This window comes from Triticum urartu, chromosome 3A (genome assembly GCF_056163025.1).
Source record: "Triticum urartu cultivar PI428250 chromosome 3A, HENAU_Tu73, whole genome shotgun sequence".
Lineage (NCBI taxonomy): Eukaryota > Viridiplantae > Streptophyta > Magnoliopsida > Poales > Poaceae > Triticum > Triticum urartu.
Window position 1 is genome coordinate 485,780,417 of NC_141875.1, and position 25,362 is coordinate 485,805,778.

Below are 25,362 nucleotides of genomic sequence, written 5' to 3' on the forward strand. Positions count from 1 at the left end.
CGAAACCCTAGGTCTCGCGGATCATCAGCAAGGCAAGTAACACTTTGATCATACCTTTTCTACAACCCAGTTTTATTGCATTAGATCAATCCTCTCACATTGCATGATTAGGATCTAATTAAATTGTGGGATGGGAAGTAGATGAGGTAGTACCTATTACCTGTATTATTATGAAACCTTTGGGAATTACTTCTATGTTTGCTTATTATGCCATGCTATGCTAGTAGACGTGGATTGGGTGAGTGATATCCATGACAGATGTGAGTTGATAATTTTAATGGTTTATCTAAGGTGGCAACTTAAACACACATCTGGGTGGATTGAGGCACCTGATGTCTATCAGGACTTGCCTATTTTTTTTGGACCGCCACCCAGGCTCAAAGGGATCATAAGATCTTTCATGCTAGAAACTTCCGTGTGCAGCCACAAGCCATTATGGGCTCTGGCATAGTTGACTAAGTTGTGCGAACTCTTACGGGGTGGACTAGCAGATGTAGGGGTTGTAGGTGGTACGGTCTACCCCACATGTAAGGTGCTAGTGCTTCTGAAAGACTGTGTCTCGGTCATCCGTCTTCTCAAACACCATGTAGTGCGAGAAACCAAACGGAGGCGATCGAGTCTTGTGGGGAAAAGTGCGCAAACCTATGCAGAGTGTACAAACTAATCATGGTTAGCCGTGTCCCCGGTTATGGACAACTTGAGTATCTAGTACTTGAATATCATGTGAATCTCAACATGTTACTTCTAATTAGTGTTGTTGGGTTTTAATTGTTCACTTAATTGGGATCGGAATGCTGCCAACCATTCTCGATGTTTAACAACCACCATGATAGTTAAATAAATTTATTCCTTTGTACTAGGGAAAAATTGGCTTTACGCAAAACTGTAACCATAGAGCTTTCCACCAGCCATATATGCATATAGTATAGTTGTTTCATTCCATTACTCTCTATGTGTTACATTGCCAGCATATTCCATGTGCTGACCCGTTTTCGGGCTGCAACTTCTCATGTTGCAGAATTTTCAGACGACGAGTAAGTGCTTTTAGGTCGTGGTTCTATACTCAGCGATGCCGTTGGAGTTGATGGACCCATTTATCTTCCAAGTCTTCCGCTGTTATCGACACTAGATGGCCTTAAGCCATGTTTATTGTAATAAGTTCTCTTTGAGACAACGATGTAATAAGTGTGTGATTGCCACTCTGCTATAAATCCTTCGATGTACTGTGTGGTGTCAGCATTACTGATCCAGGGATGACACCTGAGCACAGAGCGCTTGATCCATTCGGATCGGGTCGCGACACCACTACATGCCTCAGCACTCATTGGACTGCACACATCAAAATGTATTTCTTCCAACAAGTTGCTTTCTAGTTCCATTTTACTGAAAACGAGGCTTTCAGTCATCTTGCCCATGTGGTATGATTTGCATGTCTCAAGTGATTCAAAATCAAGTGAGTCCAAACGGTCCATTTGCATGGAGTTTCTTCATGCATATACACCAATAGACATGGTTCGCATGTCTCAAACTTTTCAAAAACGAGTGAGCCAAAAGATCCATCAACATGGAGCTTCTTCATGCGTTTTATACCGATATGACTTACGTGGCAGTGCCACAAGTAGGTGGTACTATCATTACTATCTTTTGGCATGAACATGTGTATCACTACGATCGAGATTCAATAAACCATTCATTTTAGGTGTAAGACCATTGAAGGTATTATTCAAATAAACAGAGTAACCATTATTCTCTTTAAATGAATAACCATATTGCGATAGACATAATCCCATCATGTCTATGCTCAGCGCAAACACCAATCTCGATGGTAGAGGGAGCGTACGATATTTGATCATATCAACATTGGAAACACTTCCAACACATATCGTCAGCTCACCTTTAGCTAGTCTCCGTTTATTCCGTAGCTTTTATTTCGAGTTACTAATACTTAGCAACCGAACCGGTATCTAATACCCTGGTGCTACTAGGAGTACTAGTAAAGTACACATTAACATAATGTATATCCAATATACTTCTATCGACCTTGCTAGCCTCCTCATCTACCAAGTATCTAGGGTAATTCTGCTCCAGTGGCTGTTCCCCTTATTACAGAAGCACTTAGTCTCGGGTTTGGGTTCAACCTTGGGTTTCTTCACTAGAGAAGTAGCTGATTTGCCGTTTCATGAAGTATCCCTTCTTGCCCTTGCCCTTCTTGAAACTAGTGGTTTCACCAACCATCAACAATTGATGCTCCTTCTTGATTTCTACTTTTGTGGTGTCAAACATCGCGAATATCTCAAGGATCATCATATATGTCCCTGATATATTATAGTTCATCACGAAGCTCAAGCAGCTTGGTGGTAATGACTTCGGAGAACCATCACTATTTCATCTGGAAGATCAACTCCCACTCGATTCAAGCGATTGTTGTACTCAGACAACCTGAGCACAAGTTCAACAATTGAGCTTTTCTCCCTTAGTTTGCAGGCTAAGAAAATCGTCGGAGGTCTTATACCTCTTGACGTGGGCACGAGCCTGAAATCCCAATTTCAGCCCTCGAAACATCTCATATGTTTCGCGACGTTTCAAAAACGTCTTTGGTGCCTCAATTCTGAACCATTTAGCTGAACTATCATGTAGTTATCAAAATGTGTATGTCAGATGTTCGCAACATCCACAGACGACATTCGAGGTTCAGCACACTGAGCGGTGCATTAAGGACATAAGCCTTCTATGAAGCAATGAGGACAATCCTCAGTTTACGGACCTAGTCCGCATAATTGCTACTATCAACTTTCAACTAAATTTTCTCTAGGAACATAACTAAACAGTAGAACTGAAGCGCGAGCTATGACATAATTTGCGAAGACCTTTTGACTATGTTCAGGATAATTAAGTTCATCTTATGAACTCCCACTCAGATAGACATCCCTCTAGTCATCTAAGTGATTACATGATCCGAGTCAACTAGGCCGTGTCCGATCATCACGTGAGACGGACTAGTCAACATCGGTGAACATCTTCATGTTGATCGTATCTGCCATACGACTCATGCTCGACCTTTTGGTCTCTTGTGTTCGGAGGCCATGTCTGTACATGCTAGGCTCGTCAAGTCAACCTAAGTGTTTTGCGTGTGTAAATCTGGCTTACACCCGTTGTATGTGAACGTAAGAATCTATCACACCTGATCATCATGTGGTGCTTCGAAACGATGAACTTTCGCAACGGTGCACAGTTAGGGGGAACACTTTCTTGAAATTTTAATGAGGGATCATCTTATTTACTACCGTCGTTCTAAGCAAATAAGATGTATAAACATGATAAACATCACATGCAATCAAATAGTGACATGATATGGCCATCATCACTTTGCTCCTTTTGATCTCCATCTTCGGGGCTCCATGATCATCATCGTCACCGGCATGACACCGTGATCTCCATCATCATGATCTCCATCATCGTGTCTCCATGAAGTTGCCTCGCCAACTATTACTTCTACTACTACAGCTAACGGTTAGCAATAAAGTAAAGTAATTACATGACGTTTATGTTGACACGCAGGTCATAAATAAATTAAGACAACTCCTATGGCTCCTGCTGGTTGTCATACTCATCAACATGCAAGTCGTGATTCCTATTACAAGAACATGATCAATCTCATACATCACATATATCATTCATCACATCCTTTTGGCCATATCACATCACATAGCATACCCTGCAAAAACAAGTTAGACGTCCTCTAATTGTTGTTTGCATGTTTTACGTGGCTGCTATGGGTTTCTAGCAAGAACGTTTCTTACCTACGCAAGAACCACAACGTGATATGCCAATTGCTATTTACCCTTCATAAGGACCCTTTTCATCGAATCCGATCCGACTAAAGTGGGAGAGACAGACACCCGCTAGCCACCTTATGCACCTAGTGCATGTCAGTCGGTGGAACCAGTCTCACGTAAGAGTACGTGTAAGGTCGGCCCAGACCGCTTCATCCCACAATGCCACCGAATCAAGATTGGACTAGTAACGGTAAGCATATTGAACAAAATCAACGCCCACAACTACTTTGTGTTCTACTCGTGCATAGAAACTACGCAATAGACCTAGCTCATGATGCCACTATTGGGGAACGTAGCATAAATTCAAAATTTTCCTATGTGTCACCAAGATCTATCTATGGAGTCATCTAGCAACGAGGGAGGAGTGGATCTACATACCCTTGTAGATCGCGCGCGGAAGCGTTCAAGAGAACGGGGTTGATGGAGTCGTACTCGTCGTGATCCAAATCACCGATGATCCTAGCGCCGAACGGACGGCACCTCCGCGTTCAACACATGTACGGAGCAGCGACGTCTCCTCCTTCTTGATCCAGCAAGGGGGAAGGAGAGGTTGATGGAGATCCAGCAGCACGACGGCGTGGTGGTGGAAGTAGCGGGATTCCAACAGGGCTTCGCCAAGCGCTGCGGGAGGAGGAATATGTGTCATGGGAGGGAGAGGGAGGCGCCAGGACTTAGGTTTGGTTGCCCTCCCTTCCCCCCACTATATATAGGGCCAAGGGAGAGGGGGGGGGGGCGCAGTCTTGGCCCTTCCTCCAAGGAAGGGTGCGGCCAGGGAGGAGTCCCTCCTCCCCAAGGCACCTCGGAGGTGCCTTCCCCCTTTAGGACTCTTCCTTTCCCTCTTCTCTTGGCGCATGGGCCTCTTGGGGCTGGTGTCCTTGGCCCATATAGGCCAAGGCGCACCCCCTACAGCCCATGTGGCCCCCGGGGCAGGTGGCCCCACCCGGAGGACCCCCGGGACCCTTCCGGTGGTCCCGGTACAATACCGGTGACCCCGAAACTTGTCCCGATGGCCGAAATAGCACTTCCTATATATAATTCTTTACCTCCGGACCATTCCGGAACTCCTCGTGACGTCCGGGATCTCATCCGGGACTCCGAACAACTTTCGGGTTACCGCATACTAATATCTCTATAACCCTAGCGTCACCGAACCTTAAGTGTGTAGACCCTACGGGTTCGGGAGACATGCAGACATGACCGAGATGACTCTCCGGTCAATAACAAACAGTGGGATCTAGATACCCATGTTGGCTCCCACATGTTCCACGATGATCTCATCGGATGAACCACGATGTCAAGGACTTAATCAATCCCGTATACAATTCCCTTTGTCTAGCGGTACGATACTTGCCCGAGATTCGATCGTCGGTATCTCGATACCTTGTTCAATCTCGTTATCGGCAAGTCTCTTTACTCGTTCCGTAACACATCATCCTGTGATCAACTCCTTGATCACATTGTGCACATTATGATGATGTCCTACCGAGTGGGCCCAGAGATACCTCTCCGTTTACACGGAGTGAAAAATCCCAGTCTCGATTCGTGCCAACCCAACAGACACTTTCGGAGATACCTATAGTGTACCTTTATAGCCACCCAGTTACGTTGTGACGTTTGGCGCACCCAAAGCACTCCTACGGTATCCGGGAGTTGCACAATCTCATGGTCTAAGGAAATGATACTTGACATTAGAAAAGCTTTAGCATACGAACTACATGATCTTGTGCTAGGCTTAGGATTGGGTCTTTGTCCATCACATCATTCTCCTAATGATGTGATCCCGTTATCAATGACATCCAATGTCCATGGTCAGGAAACCGTAACCATCTATTGATCAACGAGCTAGTCAACTAGAGGCTTACTAGGGACATGGTGTTGTCTATGTATCCACACATGTATCTGAGTTTCCTATCAATACAATTCTAGCATGGATAATAAACGATTATCATGAACAAGGAAATATAATAATAACTAATTTATTATTGCCTCTAGGGCATATTTCCAACAGTTCTTGCCATGGGAGAAGTGCTTAGCTTTGGGTTCGATCTTGTGGTGTCCTTTCCCAGTGACAGAAGGGGCAGCAAGGCACATATTGTATCATTGCCATCGAGGATAACAAGATGGGGTTTATTTCATATTGCATGAATTTATCTCTCTACATCATGTCATCTTGGTTAAAGCGTTACTCTGTTTTTAACTTAATACTCTAGATGCATGCTGGATAGCGGTCGATGAGTGGAGTTATAGTAGTAGATGCAGAATCGTTTCGGTCTACTTGTCACGGACGTGATGCCTATATACATGATCATGCCTAGATATTCTCATAACTATGCTCAATTCTGTCAATTGCTCAACAGCAATTTGTTCACCCACCGTAGAATACTTATGCTCTTGAGAGAAGCCACTAGTGAAACCTATGGCCCCCGGGTCTATTCTCATCATATCAATCTCCATCACTTTAATCTTGCTTTGCTTTCTACTTTGCCTTTTACTTTTCACTTTGCATCTCTATACCAAAAATACCAAAAATATTATATCTATCAGATCTCACTCTCGTAAGTGACCGTGAAGGGATTGACAACCCCTAATCGTGTTGGTTGCGAGTAGCTATCGTTTTGTGCAGGTACGAGGGACTTGAGCGTGGCCTCCTACTGGATTGATACCTTGGTTCTCAAAAACTGAGGGAAATACTTACGCTACTCTGCTGCATCATCCTTTCCTCTTCGGGGAAATCCAACGCAAGCTCTAGAGGTAGCAAGAAGAATTTCTGGCGCCGTTGCCGGGGAGTCTACGCAAAAAAGTCAATATACTAAGTACCCATCACAATCCCTATCTCTCGCATTACATTAGTTGCCATTTGCCTCTCGTTTTCCTCTCCCCCACTTCACCCTTGCCATTTATTTCGCCCTCTCTTTCCCAATCTCCTTCTCTTCTCCGTTTGCCTCTTTTTCTGGCTTGCCTTTTTGTTTGCCCGTGTGTTGGATTGCTTGTTTGTCGCGATGGCTCATGATACTACCAAATTGTGTGACTTCACCAATACCACTAATAATGATTTCCTTAGCACTCCGATTGCTCCTCTTGCCAATATTGAATCTTGTGAAATCAATACTGCTTTGTTGAATCTTGTTATGAAAGATCAATTCGCCGGCCTTCCTAGTGAAGATGCCGCTACTCATCTGAATAGCTTCGTTGATTGATGTGATATGCAAAAGCAAAAAGATGTCGATAATGATGTCGTTAAATTGAAGCTATTTCCTTTTTGGCTTAGAGATCATGCTAAAGCTTGGTTTTTGTCTTTGCCTAAAAATAGTATTGATTCTTGGAACAAGTGCAAAGATGCTTTTATCTCTAAGTATTTCCCTCCCGCTAAGATCATCTCTCTTAGAAACGATATTATGAATTTTAAGCAACTTGATCATGAACATGTTGCACAAGATTGGGAGAGAATGAAATTAATGATACGTAATTGCCCTACTCATGGTTTGAACTTGTGGATGATTATACAAAATTTTTATGCCAGATTGAATTTTGCTTCTAGAAATATTTTAGATTCGGCCGCGGGAGGTACTTTTATGGAAATAACTTTAGGAGATGCTACTAAACTCCTAGATAATATTATGGTTAATTATTCTCAATGGCATACTGAAAGATCTTCTAATAAAAAAGTGCATGCGATAGAAGAAATCAATGTGTTGAGTGGAAAGATGGATGAACTTATGAAATTATTTGCTACTAAGAGTGTTTCTTCTGATCCTAATGATATGCCTTTGTCTACTTTGATTGAGAATAACAATGAATCTACGGATGTGAATTTTGTTGGTAGAAATAATTTTGGTAACAATGCTTATAGAGGGAATTTTAATCCTAGGCCATATCCTAGTAATCCTTATAATAATTATGGGAATTCCTACAACAACTCTTATGGAAATTATAATAAGATGGCCTCTGAATTTGAGAATAGTGTTAAAGAGTTTATGAATTCACAAAAGAATTTTAATGCTCTGCTTGAAGAGAAATTGCTTAAAGTTGATGATTTGGCTAGGAAAGTTGATTGAATTTCTCTTGAGGTTGATTCTTTAAAGCTTAGATCTATTCCTCCTAAGCATGATATCAATGAGTCTCTCAAAGCCATGAGAATTTCCATTGATGAGTGCAAGGAAATAACCGCTAGGATGCGTGCTTCCAAAGATGCCTTTATTAAAGCGTGTTCTTCCAATTCCTATGAAAATCAAGATGAAGATCTAAAAGTTATTGATGTGTCTCCTATCAAATCTTTGTTTTGCAATATGAATCTTGATGAAACTGAATATGATCTTCCTTTACCTAGAAGGCGTTCTAAAAATTCAGAGTATTTAGATCTTTATGATGAAATTGATGAAAGTGGGATTGAAAGAAATGAAAATCTAGATGTTGCTAAACCCACTATATTGGATTTCAAGGAATTTAATTATGAAAGTTGCTCTTTAATTGATTGTATTTCCTTGTTGCAGTCCGTGCTAAATTCTCCACATGCTTATAGTTAAAAGAAAGCCTTCACCGAACATATTGTTGATGCCTTGATGCAATCTTATGAAGAAAAACTTGAGTTGAAAGTTTCTATCCCTAGAAAACTATATGATGAGTGGGAACCAACTATTAAAATTAAAGTTAAAGATCATGAGTTTTATGCTTTGTGTGATTTGGGTGCTAGCGTCTCCACTATCCCCAAAACTTTGTGTGATTTGCTAGATTTCCGCGATTTTGATGATTGCTCTCTAAACTTGCATCTTGCGGATTCTACTATTGAGAAACCTATGGGAAGGATTAATGATGTTCTTATTGTTTCAAATAGGAATTATGTGCCCGTAGATTTCATTGTTCTTGATATAGATTGCAATCCTTCTTGCCCTATTATTCTTGGTAGACCTTTCCTTAGAAAGGTTGGTGCGATTATTGATATGAAGGAAGGGAATATTAGATTTAAATTTGCATTAAAAAAGGTCATGGAACACTTTCCAAGAAATAAAATAAAATTGCCATATGAAACTATCATGAGAGACACTTATGGATTGCCTACCAAAGATGGCAATTCCTAGATCTATCCTCGCTTTTATGCCTAGCTAGGGGCGTTAAACGATAGCGCTTGTTGGGAGACAACCCAATTTTATTTTTATCCTTGCTTTTTGCTCCTGTTTAGTAATAAATAAATTATTTAGCCTCTGTTTTGGTTGTTTTTTTGTGCTTAATTAGTGTTTGTGCCAAGTAGAACCGTTGGGAATACTTGGGGAAAGTCTTGTTGAACTTGCTGTAAAAAACAGAAACTTTAGCGCTCACGCGAACTGCTGTAATTTTTATTTGGAGAGTGCTATTTAGTTAATTATTATTGCAGATGATTAATAGATAAATTCCTCACGTCCAACAATTTATTTTAGAATTTTTGGGGTTCCAGATCTTGCGCTAGCTACAGATTACTACAGACTGTTCTGTTTTTGACAGATTCTGTTTTTCGTGTGTTGTTTTCTTATTTTGATGAATCTATGGCTAGTAAAATAGTTTATAATCCATAGAGAAGTTGGAATACAGTAGGTTTAACACCAATATAAATAAAGAATGAGTTAATTACAGTACCTTGAAGTGGTCTTTTGTTTTCTTTCGCTAACGGAGCTCACGAGTTTTCTACCTTAAGTTTTGTGTTGTGAAGTTTTCAAGTTTTGGGTAAGGATTTGATGGATTATGGAACAAGGAGTGGCAAGAGCCTAAGCTTGGGGATGCCCATGGCACCCCCAAGATAATCTAAGGACACCTAAAAGCCAAAGCTTGGGGATGCCCCGGAAGGCATCCCCTCTTTCGTCTACTTCTATCGGTAACTTTACTTGGAGCTATATTTTTATTCACCACAAGATATGTGTTTTGCTTGGAGCATCTTGTATTATTTGTGTCTTTGTTTGTTAGTGTGCCACAATCATCCTTGCTGTACACACCTTTTGAGAGAGCCATACATGAATTATAATTTGATAGAATGCTCTGTGTGCTTCACTTATATCTTTTGAGCTATGTAGTTTTGCTCCATGTGCTTCACTTATATCTTTTGAGCGTTATAAATTTTGCTCTATGTGCTTCAATTATATCTTTTGAGCTAAGTAGTTTTTCTCTATGTGCTTCACTTATATCTTTTGAGCGCTATAATTTTGCTCTATGTGCTTCACTTAGATCTTTTAGAGCACGGTGGTGGATTTGTTTTAAAGAAACTATTGATCTCTCATGCTTCACTTAAATTATTTTGAGAGTCTCTTAATAGCATGGTAATTTGCTTAATAATAATATGCTTGGTATTCAAGATTTGTGAAACTTTCTTTTGAGTGTGTTGAATACTAAGAAAAGATTGAAGCATGATAATTGTTTTGAGATATGGAGGTGATAATATTAAAGTCATGCTAGTTGAGTAGTTGTGAATTTAAAGAATACTTGTGTTGAAGCTTGTGATTCTCGTAGCATGCACGTATGGTGAACCGTTATGTGATGAAGTCGGAGCATGATTTATTTATTGATTGTCTTCCTTATGAGTGGCGGTCGGGGACGAGCGATGGTCTTTTCCTACCAATCTATCCCCCTAGGAGCATGCGCGTAATACTTTGCTTTGATAACTTGTAGATTTTTGCAATAAGTATATGAGTTCTTTATGACTAATGTTGAGTCCATGGATTATACGCACTCTCACCCTTCCACCTTTGCTAGCCTCTCTAATACCGCGCACCTTTCGCCGGTATCATACACCCACCATATACCTTCCTCAAAACAGCCACCATACCTACCTATTATGGAATTTCCATAGCCATTCTGAGATATATTGCCATGCAACTTTCCACCGTTCCGTTTATTATGACACACTCCATCATTGTCATAATGCATATCCCGGTACACCGCCAGAGGCATTCATATATAGTCATATTTTGTTCTAAGTATCAAGTTGTAATTGGTGAGTTGTAAGAAAAATAAAAGTGTGATGATCATCATTATTAGAGCATTGTCCCAGTGAGGAAAGGATGATGGAGACTATGATTCCCCCACAAGTCAGGATGAGACTCCGGACGAAAAATAAATAAAAGAGGCCAAAGAAGCCCCAAAAAAAGAGAAAGAAAAGAGGCCATAAAAAAGAGAAAAGGCCCAAATAAAAAAATGAGAGAAAAAGAGAGAAGGGACAATGTTACTATCCTTTTACCACACTTGTGCTTCAATGTAGCACCATGATCTTCATAATAGAGAGTCTCTCATGTTATCACTTTCATATACTAGTGGGAATCTTTCATTATAGAACTTGGCTTGTATATTCCAATGATGGGCTTCCTCAAATTGCCGTAGGTCTTCATGAGCAAGCAACTTGGATGCACACCCACTTAGTTTCTTTTTGAGCTTTCATATATTTATAGCTCTAGTGCACCCGTTGCATGGCAATCCCTACTCACTCACATTGATATCTATTGATGGGCATCTCCATAGCCCGTTGATACGCCTAGTTGATGTGAGACTATCTTCCCCTCTTTTTGTCTTCTCCACAACCACCATTCTATTCCACATATAGTGCTATATCCATGGCTCACGCTCATGTATTGCGTGAAGATTGAAAAAGTTTTGAGGATGTCAAAAGTATGAAACAATTGCTTGGCTTGTCATTGGGGTTGTGCATGATTTAAATATTTTGTGTGGTGAAGATAGAGCATAGCCAGACTATATGATTTTGTAGGGATAACTTTCTTTAGCCATGTTATTTTGAGAAGACATAATTGCTTTGTTAGTATGCTTGAAGTATTATTATTTTTATGTCAATATAAACTTTTGTCTTGAATCTTTCTAATCTGAATATTCATATCACAATTAAGAAGATTTGCATTGAAATTATGCCAAGTAGCACTCCGCATCAAAAATTCTCTTTTTATCATTTACCGACTCGAGGACGAGCAGGAATTAAGCTTGGGGATGCCTGATACGTCTCCAACATATCTATAATTTTTGATTGCTCCATGCTATATTATCTACTGTTTTGGACTATATTGGGCTCTATTTTCCACTTTTATATTATTTTTGGGACTAACCTATTAACCGGAGGCCCAGCCCAGAATTGCTGTTTTTTGCCTATTTCAGTGTTTCGAAGAAATGGAATATCAAACGGAGTCCAAACAGAATGAAACCTTTGGGAACGTGATTTTCTCAGCGAATGTGATCCAGGAGACTTGGACCCTACGCCAAGGCATCAGAGAGGCGGTCACGAGGGTGGGGGGCGCCCCCCCTTAGGGCGCGCCCCCCTGCCTCGTGGGCCCCTCGGAGCTCCACCGACGTACTTCTTCCTCCTATATATACCTACGTACCCCAAACGATCAGAATAGGAGCCAAAAACCTAATTCCACCGCCGCAACTTTCTCTATCCACGAGATCCCATCTTGGGGCCTGTTCCGGAGCTCCGCCGGAGAGGGCCGTCATCATGGAGGGCTTCTACATCATCATAGCCTCTCCGATGAAGTGTGAGTAGTTTACCTCAGACCTTCGGGTCCATAGTTAGTAGCTAGATGGCTTCTTCTCTCTTTTTGGATTTCAATACAAAGTTCTCCTCCTCTCTCGTGGAGATCTATTCGATGTAATCTTCTTTTTGCGGTGTGTTTGTTGAGACCGATGAATTGTGGGTTTATGATCAAGTCTATCTATGAATAATATTTGAATCTTCTCTGAATTCTTTTATGTATGATTGGTTATCTTTGCAAGTCTCTTCGAATTATCCGTTTGGTTTGGCCAACTAGATTGGTAGTTCTTTCCATGGGAGAAGTCCTTAGCTTTGGGTTCGATCTTGCGGTGTCCTTTCCCAGTGACAGAAGGGGCAGCATGGCACGTATTGTATCGTTGCTATCGAGGATAACAAGATGGGGTTTATTTCATATTGCATGAATTTATCTCTCTACATCATGTCATCTTGGTTAAAGCGTTACTCTGTTTTTAACTTAATACTCTAGATGCATGCTGGATAACGGTCGATGAGTGGAGTAATAGTAGTAGATGCAGAATCGTTTTGGTCTACTTTTCACGGACGTGATGCTTATATACATGATCATGCCTAGATATTCTCATAACTATGCTCAATTCTGTGAATTGCTCAACAGTAATTTGTTCACCCACCGTAGAATACTTATGCTCTTGAGAGAAGCCACTAGTGAAACCTATGGTCCCCGGGTCTATTCTCATCATACCAATCTCCATCACTTTAATCTTGCTTTGCTTTCTACTTTGCCTTTTACTTTTCACTTTGCATCTCTATACCAAAAATACCAAAAATATTATATCTATCAGATCTCACTCTCGTAAGTGACCGTGAAGGGATTGACAACCCCTAATCGCGTTGGTTGCGAGTAGCTATCGTTTTGTGCGGGTACGAGGGACTTGAGCGTGGCCTCCTACTGGATTGATACCTTGGTTCTCAAAAACTGAGGGAAATACTTACGCTACTCTGCTGCATCATCCTTTCCTCTTCGGGGAAATCCAACGCAAGCTCAAGGGGTAGCATACATCAAAGGTACAAGAAGTTTCCTTGGTCATGCCGGTTTTTATAGGAGGTTCATTAAGGACTTCTCAAAAATTTCTCGGCCTCTGACTAATTTATTACAAAAAGATATACTGTTCGTCTTTGATGATGATTGTGTAGAAGCATTTGAAATACTTAAGAAAGCATTGATCTCTGCACCTATTGTTCAACCACCTGATTGGAATTTACCTTCTGAAATTATGTGTGATGCTAGTGATTACGCTATGGGTGCTGTTCTAGGGCAAAGAGTTGATAAGAAATTAAATGTTATTCAATTTGCTAGTAAAACTCTATACAATGCCCAGAGAAATTATGCTACTACCGGAAAAGAATTCTTAGCAGTTGTATTTGCTTGTGATAAGTTCAGACCTTATATTGTTGATTCTAAAGTAACTATTCACACGGATCATGCTGCTATTAAATATCTTATGGAAAAGAAAGATGCTAAACCTAGACTTATTAGATGGGTTCTCTTGCTACAAGAATTTGATTTGCATATTATTGATAGAAAGGGAGCTCAGAACCGAGTTGCAGATAACTTGTCTAGGTTGGAAAATGTTCTCGATGACCCACTACCTATTAATGACAGCTTTCCCGATGAACAATTAAATGTCATAAATGCTTCTCATACTGCTCCATGGTATGCTGATTATGCTAATTACATTGTTGCTAATTTTTTACCACCTAGTTTCACATACCAGCAAAAGAAAAAGTTTTTCTATGATTTACGACATTACTTCTGGGATGACCCACACCATTATAAAGGAGTAGATGGTGTTATTAGACGTTGTGTACCTAAGCATGAACAGGAACATATCCTACGCAAGTGTCACTCCGAAGCTTATGGAGGACACCACGCCGGAGATAGAACTGCACATAAGGTATTGCAATCCGGTTTTTATTGGCCTACTCTCTTCAAGGATGCCCGTAAGTTTTTTTTATCTTGTGATGAATGTCAAAGAATTGGTAATATTAGTAGACGTCAAGAAATGCCTATGAATTATTCACTTGTTATTGAACCATTTGATGTTTGGGGCTTTGATTATATGGGACCGTTTCCTGCCTCTAATGGATATACACATATTTTAGTTGCTGTTGATTACATTACTAAGTGGGTAGAAGCTATTCCAACTAGTAGTGCTGATAATAACACCTCCATTAAGATGCTTAAAGAAGTTATTTTTCCGAGGTTTGGAGTCCCTAGATATTTAATGACTAATGGTGGTTCACATTTTATTCATAGTGCTTTCCGTAAAATGCTTGCTAAGTATGATGTTAACCATAGAATTGCATCTCCTTATCACCCACAGTCTAGTGGTCAAGTAGAATTGACTAATAGAGAACTCAAATTAATATTGCAAAAGACTGTTAATAGATCTAGAAAGAATTGGTCCAAGAAACTTGATGATGCATTATGGGCCTATAGAGCTGCATAATCCTATGGGTATGTCTCCGTATAAAATGGTTTATGGAAAAGCATGTCACTTACCTCTCGAACTAGAACATAAGGCTTATTGGGCTATTAAAGAGCTCAATTATGATTTCAAACTTGCCGGTGAGAAGAGGTTATTTGACATTAGCTCACTTGATGAATGGAGAACCCAAGCCTATGAGAATGCCAAATTGTCTAAAGAAAATGTTAAAAGATGGCATGACAAAAGAATACAAAAGCGCGAGTTTAATGTAGGTGATTATGTATTGCTATACAACTCTCGTTTAAGATTTTTTGCAGGAAAGCTTCTCTCTAAATGGGAAGGTCCTTACGTTATCGAGGAGGTCTATCGTTCCGGTGCCATAAAAATCAACAACTTCGAAGGCATAAATCTGTCAAAGAATCAAGCATTATATCTCAGCTAATCCTATAAATGTTGAAACCAATGTTATTGAAACCATAACCCCGGAGGAATACATAAGGGGCACTTTCCGAAACGTTTCAGACTCCAAAAAGGAATAGGTATGTGGTACGGTAAGTAAACCGACTCCAAAACAGTTCTAATGGCAATTTTTCTCCATTTTGGAATATTTAGAAAAATAGAAAAATAAGAAGCAGTCCGGGAAGGACACGAGGGCTCCATGAGGGTGGAAGGCGCGCCCCCCTACCTCGTGGGCACCTTGTGCGCTCTCCGGACTCTGTTTTCTTGCACGATACGTATTTTGGTCGGTAAAAATTCATTATATAATCTCCCGAAAATTTCCTATATCACGCAAATATCTCTTGTTTTTGTTTCGAGCTATTTCTGCTGCAGATTTAGAGCAAGATGTCTTCTCAAGAGTCGGTCGGGAAGAGCCGGGTGTCTCATCCGACACCGGGACCAAGATCAAACAGTGATGCTGGCCACTTTGGGCCATCAACGGAAGAAGAGATGGAGGCCGATTTGAAAAGGATAGATGCCATGGAAGAGGATCAAGAAGTTACTTCTCGTTTCTGATCTGGATTCACGATGGGGGAACTACAGAGCTCGACCATTCCAAACTCGGTCATTCCTTCTAATGTTAGATTTCTTTCTTATGAAAATATCAAACAGAGTGTTACTTGTTCTCCCGCAGCTATGCAACATCCATGGGTGAAAGGAGCTTTAGTCGTCACGGGCAAGCTTCGAAAGGAAATGATGGGCCTCAAGCAGCAAGTCAATAAACTTGAGGAAGAGAATCGTATCCTGAGGGGCATCGTCGCCAAGAATATCACCTCACCACCTACGAAGAGGGAGACATACTCACATGGGTATGGGCACTCCCCTTGGCAACTGCCAAGCTTGGGGGAGGTGCCCCGGTATCGTATCACCATCACACTCCTATCTTTACCATTTTTTCTTACTTAAATCCTTTTAGTAATATTTTAATCTAGTAAAATAAAGCTTTAGTATGATCTAGTTCTGAGTTTTGCTTTATGACCCCTTTATGTAATCGAGTTCGTGAGCTATATAATAAAGATTAGTGTTGAGTCAAGGGCTTGATTATTTTGCCATGATCTCGAGTGAATAAAAGAAAAGAGAAAAAGAATAAAAAGAAATAAAGAGATCATATTGATCTTATGGAGAGTAATGACTTCACATATAAATAGTATGATAAATAAAAGTTGTTGAGAGTTGACAAACATAGTTTTGGTCATCGTTGCAATTAATAGGAAGTAATAAATAAAGAGAGGTCTTCACATATAAATATACTATCTTGGACATCTTTCATGATTGTGAGCACTCATTAAAATATGACATGCTAAAGAGTTGACATTGGACAAGGAAGACAACATAATGGGTTATGTTTTCTTACATCTGAGATAAATTATATTGTCATGGATCATCCAACATGCTTGAGCTTGCCTTTCCCCCTCATGCTAGCCAAATTCTTTGCACCAAGTAGATATACTACTTGTGCTTCCAAATACCCTTAAACCCAGTTTTGCCACGAGAGTCCACCATATCTACCTATGGATTGAGTAAGATCCTTCAAGTAAGTTGTCATCGGTGCAAGCAATAAAAATTACGCTCTAAATATGTATGACTTATTGGTGTGGGAGAAAATAAGCTTTATACGATCTTGTGATGTGGAAGAAATAAAAGCGATGGACTGCATAATAAAGGTCCATATCACAAGTGGCAATATAAAGTGACGTTCTTTCGCATTAAGATTTTGTGCATCCAACCATAAAAGCGCATGACAACCTCTGCTTCCCCCTGCGAAGGGCCTATCTTTTACTTTTATCTCCTACCTTACATAAGAGTCATGGTGATCTTCACCTTTCCTTTTTACATTTTATCTTTTGGCAAGCACAATATGTTGGAAGATCCTGGTATATATGGCTAATTGGATGTGAGTTTTCATGAACTATTATTGTTGACATTACCCTTGAGGTAAAACGTTGGGAGGCAAAACTATAAGCCCCTATCTTTCTCTGTGTCCGATTAAAACTCCATACCCATAAGTATTACTTGAGTGTTAGCAATTGTGAAAGACTATATGATAGTTGAGTATGTGGACTTGCTGAAAAGCTCTTATATTGACTCTTTCCTATGTTATGATAAATTGCAATTGCTTCAATGACTGAGATTATAGTTTGTTAGTTTTCAATGAAGTTTATGATTCATACTTGAAATTGTGATTGAATTGTTACTCTAGCATACGAGATCATATGACAAGAATTATATAAGCTGCTGTTCTAAGAATGATCATGAGGCCCTCATGTCTGTATTTTATTTTTATCGACACCTCTATCTCTAAACATGTGGACATATTTTTCGATTTCGGCTTTTGCTTGAGGATAAGTGAGGTCTAAGCTTGGGGGAGTTGATACGTCCATTTTGCATCATGCTTTTATATCAATATTTATTGCATTATGGGCTGTTATTACACATTATGTCACGATACTTATGCCTATTCTCTCTTATTTTACAAGGTTTACATAAAGCGGGAGAATGCCGACAACTGAGATTCTGGGTTGGAAAAGGAGCAAACATTAGAGACCTATTCTGCACAGCTCCAAAAGTCCTGAAACTTAACGGAAGTTATTTTCAGAATATATAAAAAATACTGAGCGCAAGAAGTACCAGAGGGGGGCCACTCACCAGCCACGAGGGTGGGGGGCGCGCCCTACCCCCTGGGCGCGCCCCTGCCTCGTGGGCCCCCTGGTGGCCCTCCGATGCCCATCTTCTGCTATATGGAGTCTTTCGTTGAGAAAAAATAATCATAAGCAAGCTTTCGGGACGAGACCCCGCCGCCACGAGGCGGAACCTTGGCGGAATCAATCTAGGGCTCTGGTGGAGCTGTTCTGCCGAGGACACTTCCCTCTGGGAGGGGGAAATCATCGCCATCGTCATCACCAACGCTCCTCTCATTAGAAGGGGCCCAATCTCCATCAACATATTCACCAGCACCATCTCCTCTCAAACCCTAGTTCATCTCTTGTAACCAATTATTGTCTCTAAGTCTGGGATTGGTACCTGTGGGTTGCTAGTAGTGCTGATTACTCCTTGTAGTTGATGCTAGTTGGTTTATTTGGTGGAAGATAATATGTTCAGATCCTATATGCATATTAATACCCCTCTTATTGTGAACATGAATATGCTTTGTGAGTAGTTACGTTTGTTCCTGAGGACATGGGAGAAGTCTTGCTATTAGTAGTCATGTGAATTTGGTATTCGTTCGATATTTTGATGAGATGTATGTTGTCTTTCCTCTAATGGTGTTATGTGAACGTCGACTACATGACACTTCACCATTATTTGGGCCTAGAGGAAGGCATTGGGAAGTAATAAGTAGATGATGGGTTGCTAGAGTGACAGAAGCTTAAACCCTAGTTTACGCGTTGCTTCGTAAGGGGCTGATTTGGATCCATATGTTTCATGCTATGGTTAGGTTTACCTTAATACTTCTGTTGTAGTTGCGGATGCTTGCAATAGGGGTTAATCATAATTGGGATGCTTGTCCAAGTAAGGACAGTACCCAAGCACCGGTCCACCCACATATCAAATTATCAAAGTACCGAACGCGAATCATATGAACGTGATGAAAACTAGCTTGACGATAATTCGCATGTGTCGTCGGGAGCGCTTTTCTCTATATAAGAATTTGGCCAGGCTTGTCCTTTGCTACAAAAAGGATTGGTCCACCTTGCTGCACTTTATTTACTTTTGTTACTTGTTGCTCGTTACAAATTATCTTATCACAAAACTATCTGTCACCTATAATTTTAGTGCTTGCAGAGAATACCTTGCTGAAAACCGCTTATCATTTCCTTCTGCTCCTCGTTGGGTTCGACACTCTTACTTATTGAAAGGACTACGATAGACCCCCTATGCTTGTGGGTCATCAAGATCCGCTTCACATTTAGTGTAAAATTTTGACCATAGGTTTACTTAAGAAAATGTCAATGCATGTCACCAAAAATTATACCATTGTAAATTATGTTCAAATACGAATCCAACGATATAATTTTTAGTGACATGCATTAACATTTTGTTAGTTAAATCTATGATCAAAATTTGATACTACAAAATATGAAGGTGACTAGTAAACTGATAACCCACAAGTATAGGGGATCTATCGTAGTACTTTCAATAAGTAAGAGTGTCGAACCCAACGAGGAGCAGAAGGAAATGATAAGCGGTTTTCAGCAAGGTATTCTCTGCAAGTACTGAAATAAGTGGTAACAGATAGTTTTGTGATAGGATAAATTGTAACGAGCAACAAGTAACAAAAGTAAATAAAGTACAGCAGGGGGGCCCAATCCTTTTGTAGCAAAGGACAAGCCGGAACAAACTCTTATAATAGGAAAAGCGCTCCCGAGGACACATGGGAATATCATCAAGCTAGTTTTCATCACGTTCATATGATTCGCGTTCGATACTTTGATAATTTGATATGTGGGTGGACCGGTGCTTGGGTGCTATTCTTACTTGAACAAGCATCCCACTTATGATTAACCTCTATTGGAAGCATCCACAACTACAACAAAAGTATTAAGGTAAACCTAACCATAGCATGAAACATATGGATCCAAATCAGCCCCTTACGAAGCAACACATAAACTAGGGTTTAAGCTTCTGTCACTCTAGCAACCCATCATCTACTTATTACTTCCCAATGCCTTCCTCTAGGCCCAAATAATGGTGAAGTTTTATGTAGTCAACGTTCACATAACACCACTAGAGGCTAGACAACATACATCTTATCAAAATATCAAACGAATACCAAATTCACATAACTACTCATAGCAAGACTTCTCCCTTGTCCTCAGGAATGAACGTAATTACTCACAAAGATATTCATGTTCATAATCAGAGTGGTAATAATATGCATATAGGATCTGAACATATGATCTTCCACCAATTAAACCAACTAGCATCAACTACAAGGAGTAATGAACACTACTAGCAACCTACTAGCACCAATCCCGGACTTTGAGACAAGAATTGGATACAAGAGATGAACTAGGGTTTGGAGATGAGATGGTGCTGGTGAAGATGTTGATGGAGATTGCCCTCTCCCGATGAGAGGAGCGTTGGTGATGACGATGGGTGATGATTTCCCCCTCCGGGAGGGAAGTTTCCCCGGCAGAACAGCTCTATCGGAGCTCTAGATTGGATCCGCCAAGGTTCCGCCTCGTGGCGGCGGAGTCTCATCCCAAAAAGTTCCTTCCTATTTTTTTCTCATCGAAAGACCTCATATAGGAGAAGATGGACGTCGGAGAGCCACCAGGGGGCCCATGAGGTAGGGGGGCGCGCCCTAGGGGGGGCGCCCCCCACCCTCATGAGAAGGGTGTGGGCCCCCTGGCCTTCATCTTTTGCGAGGATTTTTCTTTATTTATTTTAAGATGTTCCGTGGAGTTTCAGGACTTTTGGAGTTGCGCATAATAGGTCTCTAATATTTGCTCCTTTTCCAGCCCAGAATTCCAGCAGCCGGCATTCTCCCTCTTTATGTAAACCTTGTAAAATAAGGGAGAATAGCTATAAGTATTGTGACATAAAGTGAAATAATAGTCCATAATGCAATAAATATCGATATAAAAGCATGATGCAAAATGGACGTATCATAAACCAGGGCGGGCGTAGTACTTGCTCTTAGGCTAACCATAGTGTTACTAGTCTAAGTTACTTCCCACTATGACTAGCTTGGCTACAACAACAAAAAATGATGCAGATGATCACGTGAGAAAAAAATACTAAAAGCATTTCTTTCAGTATAGTGCCTAGATGCAGTTTGAACACTACATTTGTCATCGTAACTTGGGAAAATTACGAAAAAATTGAGCTCCATTGTGGTTCACATTTAATAGGAAAGGAGTTTCACCTCGATGAGTAGCTTCTTCATGCACGGAAAGCATCTAAGGAATCCAACAACTTGATCTAGATTGGGACCAATAGATTTTATTGCCAAGATCTTCACTGTGCGCACAGACTGGGTTAAGCTTGTGGGAATCATTTTCTGGATGATAGTAGAACATACATCAAGATTTTTTTTAAATGTGAATTTTCAGAAGAAGAAGAATGAGAATAAGAGTTTTGTACCTGAACGATCATGGATCCAATAACAAGTTCGGATAATTTGGCAGACAAGTAGGCCAACACTGTCAATTTTGGCGTGTCAATGACCCTGATTTTTGTTGGACCTTTGATAACCCACAAGTATAGGGGATCGCAACAGTTTTCGAGGGTAGAGTATTCAACCCAAATTTATTGATTCGACACAATTGGAGCCAAAGAATATTCTCAAGTATTAACAGTTGAGTTGTCAATTCAACCACACCTAAAAGACTTAATATCTGTAGCAAAGTATTTAGTAGCAAAGTAATATGGAAGTAACGGTAACGGTGGCAAAAGTAACAGTAGCAGTTTTGTAGTGATTGTAATAGTAGCAACGGAAAAGTAACTAAGCAAAGATCAATATGTGAAAAGCTCATAGGCAATGGATCAGTGATGGATAATTATGTCAGATGCGATTCCTCATGCAACAGTTATAACATAGGATGACACAGAACTAGCTCCAGTTCATCAATGTAATATAGGCATGTATTGCGAATATAGTCATACGTGCTTATGGAAAAGAACTTGCATGACATCTTTTGGCCTACCCTCCCATGGCAGCGGGGTCCTATCAAAAACTAAGGGATATTAAGGCCTCCTTTTAATAGAGTACCAGAACAAAGCATTAGCACTTAGTGAATACATGAACTCCTCAAACTATAGTCATCACCGGGAGTGGTCCCGATTATTGTCACTTCGGGGTTACCGGATCATAACACATAGTAGGTGACTATTGACTTGCAAAATAGGATCAAGAACTCACATATATTCATGAAAACATAATAGGTTCAGATCTGAAATCATGGCACTCGGGCCCTAGTGACAAGCATTAAGCACGGCAAAGTCATAGCAACATCAATCTCAGAACATAGTGGATACTAGGGATCAAACCCTAACAAAACTAACTCGATTACATGATAAATCTCATCCAACCCATCACCGTCCAGCAAGCCTACGATGGAATTACTCACGCACGGCGGTTAGCATCATGAAATTGGTGACAGAGGAAGGTTGATGATGACGATGGCGACGGATTCCCCTCTCCGGAGCCCCGAACGGACTCCAGATCAGCCCTCCCGAGAGATATTAGGGCTTGATGGCGGCTCCGTATCGTAAAACACGATGAATCCTTCTCCCTGATTTTTTTCTCCCCTTACGTGAATATATAGAGTTGGAGTTGAGGTCAGTGGAGTCTCAGGGGGCCCACGAGACAGGGGGCGTGCCCCAGGGGGTGGGCGCACCCCCACCCTCGTGGACAGGGTGTGAGCCCCCTGGTGTTGATTCTTTCGCCAGTATTTTTTATATATTCCAAAAATATTCTCCGTGAAGTTTCAGGTCATTCCGTGAACTTTTATTTCTGCACAAAAATAACACCATGGCAATTCTGCTTAAAACAGCGCCAGTCCGGGTTAGTTCCATTCAAATCATGCAAGTTAGAGTCCAAAACAAGGTCAAAAGTGTTTGGAAAAGTAGATACGATGGAGACATATCAACTCCCCCAAGCTTAAACCCTTGCTTGTCCTCAAGCAATTCAGTTGACAAACTGAAAGCGATAAAGAAAAACTTTTACAAACTCTGTTTGATCTTGTTTTTGTAAATATGTAAAGCTAGCATTCAAGTTTTCAGCAAATATTATGAACTAACCATATTCACAATAACATTTAGGTCTCATGTTTACTCATATCAATGGCATAATCAACTAGTGAGCAATAATAGTAAACCTCGGATGACAACACTTTCTCAAAACAATCATAATATGATATAACAAGATGGTATCTCGCTAGCCCTTTCTGAGACCGCAAAACATAAATGCAAAACACCTTTGAAGTTCAAGGACTGACTAAACATTGTAATTCATGGTAAAAGAGATCCAGTCATACTCAATGTAAAATAATAGTAATACATGCAAATGACAGCGGTGCTCTCCAACTGGTGCTTTTTGATAAGAGGGTGATGACTCAACATAAAAGTAAATAGATAGGCCCTTCTCAGAGGGTAGCAGGGATTTGTAGAGGTACCAGAGCTCGATTTTGAAATAGAGATGAATATTATTTTGAGTGGTATACTTTCATTGTCAACATAACAACCGAGAGATCTCGATATCTTCCATGCTACACACATTATAGGCGGTTCCCAAACAGAATGGTAAAGTTTATACCCCCCCTACCACAAACAAACATCAATCCATGGCTTGTCCGAAACAACGGGTGCCTCCAACTAACAAAAATCCTGGGGGAGTTTTGTTTGCAATTATTTTAATTTAAGCATGGGACTGGGCATCCCGGTAGCCATTTTCTCGTGAATGAGGAGCGGAGTCCACTCCTATTGAGAATAACCCACCTAACATGGAAGATATAGACAACCCTAGTTGATACATGAGCTATTCGAGCATACAAAACAGAATTTCATTTGAAGGTTTAGAGTTTGGCACATAAAAATTACTTGGAACGACAGGTAGGTGTCGGTGTACTAGAGTAGGGGTACCCTAGTATCCCGAACTTGTGCACGGACAGTCGCAGCATCCCGCGGCAAGGCTTGCCGGGTGACCGCCAAGGTCCTCCGTGGTTCCTTTGGAGCCATTCAAGAACAAAGTGTCCAAGCCAAGAAGACAAGACCCCGGCAAGAGGAGCTTGCCGGGAAGGCTAGCAAAAGCATCCAAAGACCCCGGCAAGAGGAGCTTGCCGGGAAGGCCGCCTAAGGCATTGCAAGGAACTTGCCGCGGCGCACCATGCGCCCCGGCAAGGCCGGGTGAGCGACAAGCTCCCGGACGCGACAAGACAACGACAGCGGCAAGGCGCTTGCCGTGGCAAGCCACCTCCCTGGGCCCGCGCTCCAGCACATCCACCAACGTGTCGCTCTGGGGCCATTCCAGGCGTACGTGGCGGGAGGCTGTGCAGCCAGCGGCGTGCGGTGGCAAGCGGCGCTGACAAGATCGCCATCGTGGCGAACGGTGGCGTCCCTGGCGGTCCCTTTTCGCACTGTTTAGGCGACACAGACAAGCATTTAAGGCCCTTGTCCCCTGCCGTCAGGGTTAGGTATGATACACTGTAACAGGTAGCTGTGCCTACCACAGCACCTTTCCATTTTTGCCCTTTACCTCCGTTGCCACCTGTCGGTAACCCCTTGAGCATATAAAAGGAGGCCCGTGTGCAACGTGGAGGGGGGTTAGCTAGTTCGAACTCTCACGCTCGGTCTTGTTAGCTGCGGGTGTGCACTGTAGCACTCCGCGCTCCCGAGCAAGAAATCAATACAAACCACAAAGCAGGAGTAGGGTTTTACGCATCCGTGTGGCCCGAACCTGGGTAAATCGCTCGCGTGCATCACCTCGATCCGCTCTTTGCACAATCTCCGCCCCCGCTGAACCGAAAGGGACCCGGTCCGCCGGTCCCATAAGTGCCCGTGGACCAGTACCCCGGCATCTTTGGCGCGCCAGGTAGGGGGCGTCGAAGTTGTGTGAACCAGATCCGGCGTTCTCGCGAGCTAGATCTTCATCATCTTCATCAACATGCCGCCGAAGAAGAAGGTTTCGGAGGCGGCAGCTCCGTCCGTGCCTTACCCACCACCGCCGGGACAAACGGCTGATGGGGCGGGTGCCGGCGGAAGAACGGGCGTGGACGAGGGAGCTCACGGTGCTGCCAGGTCCAAGGGCGAGGCTGCGCTGCCCATCGGCAGCGTAGCCGACTCCCACAACGACCGGGCACACTCCAAGACCTCGGCGTCCGTACATGCACCGCGCCTGTCTCAGGAGGCGCGGGACCGGCAGCGTCATGGTACTCACAGTACCATGCGTTTGCTAGACCAAGATCGGGCTGGTGGATCTCGGAGCGCTTGGGACCACCATGCACGCCAACATGCTGACACGAGCGAGGCACGGTCGCCTGGACAGGATATTGCTCCTTCTAACGTGGTTAGAAGTCCGAGCATATCCCGCTCCTCGCACCGTTCGCCACCACCGCCCGCCACTGCA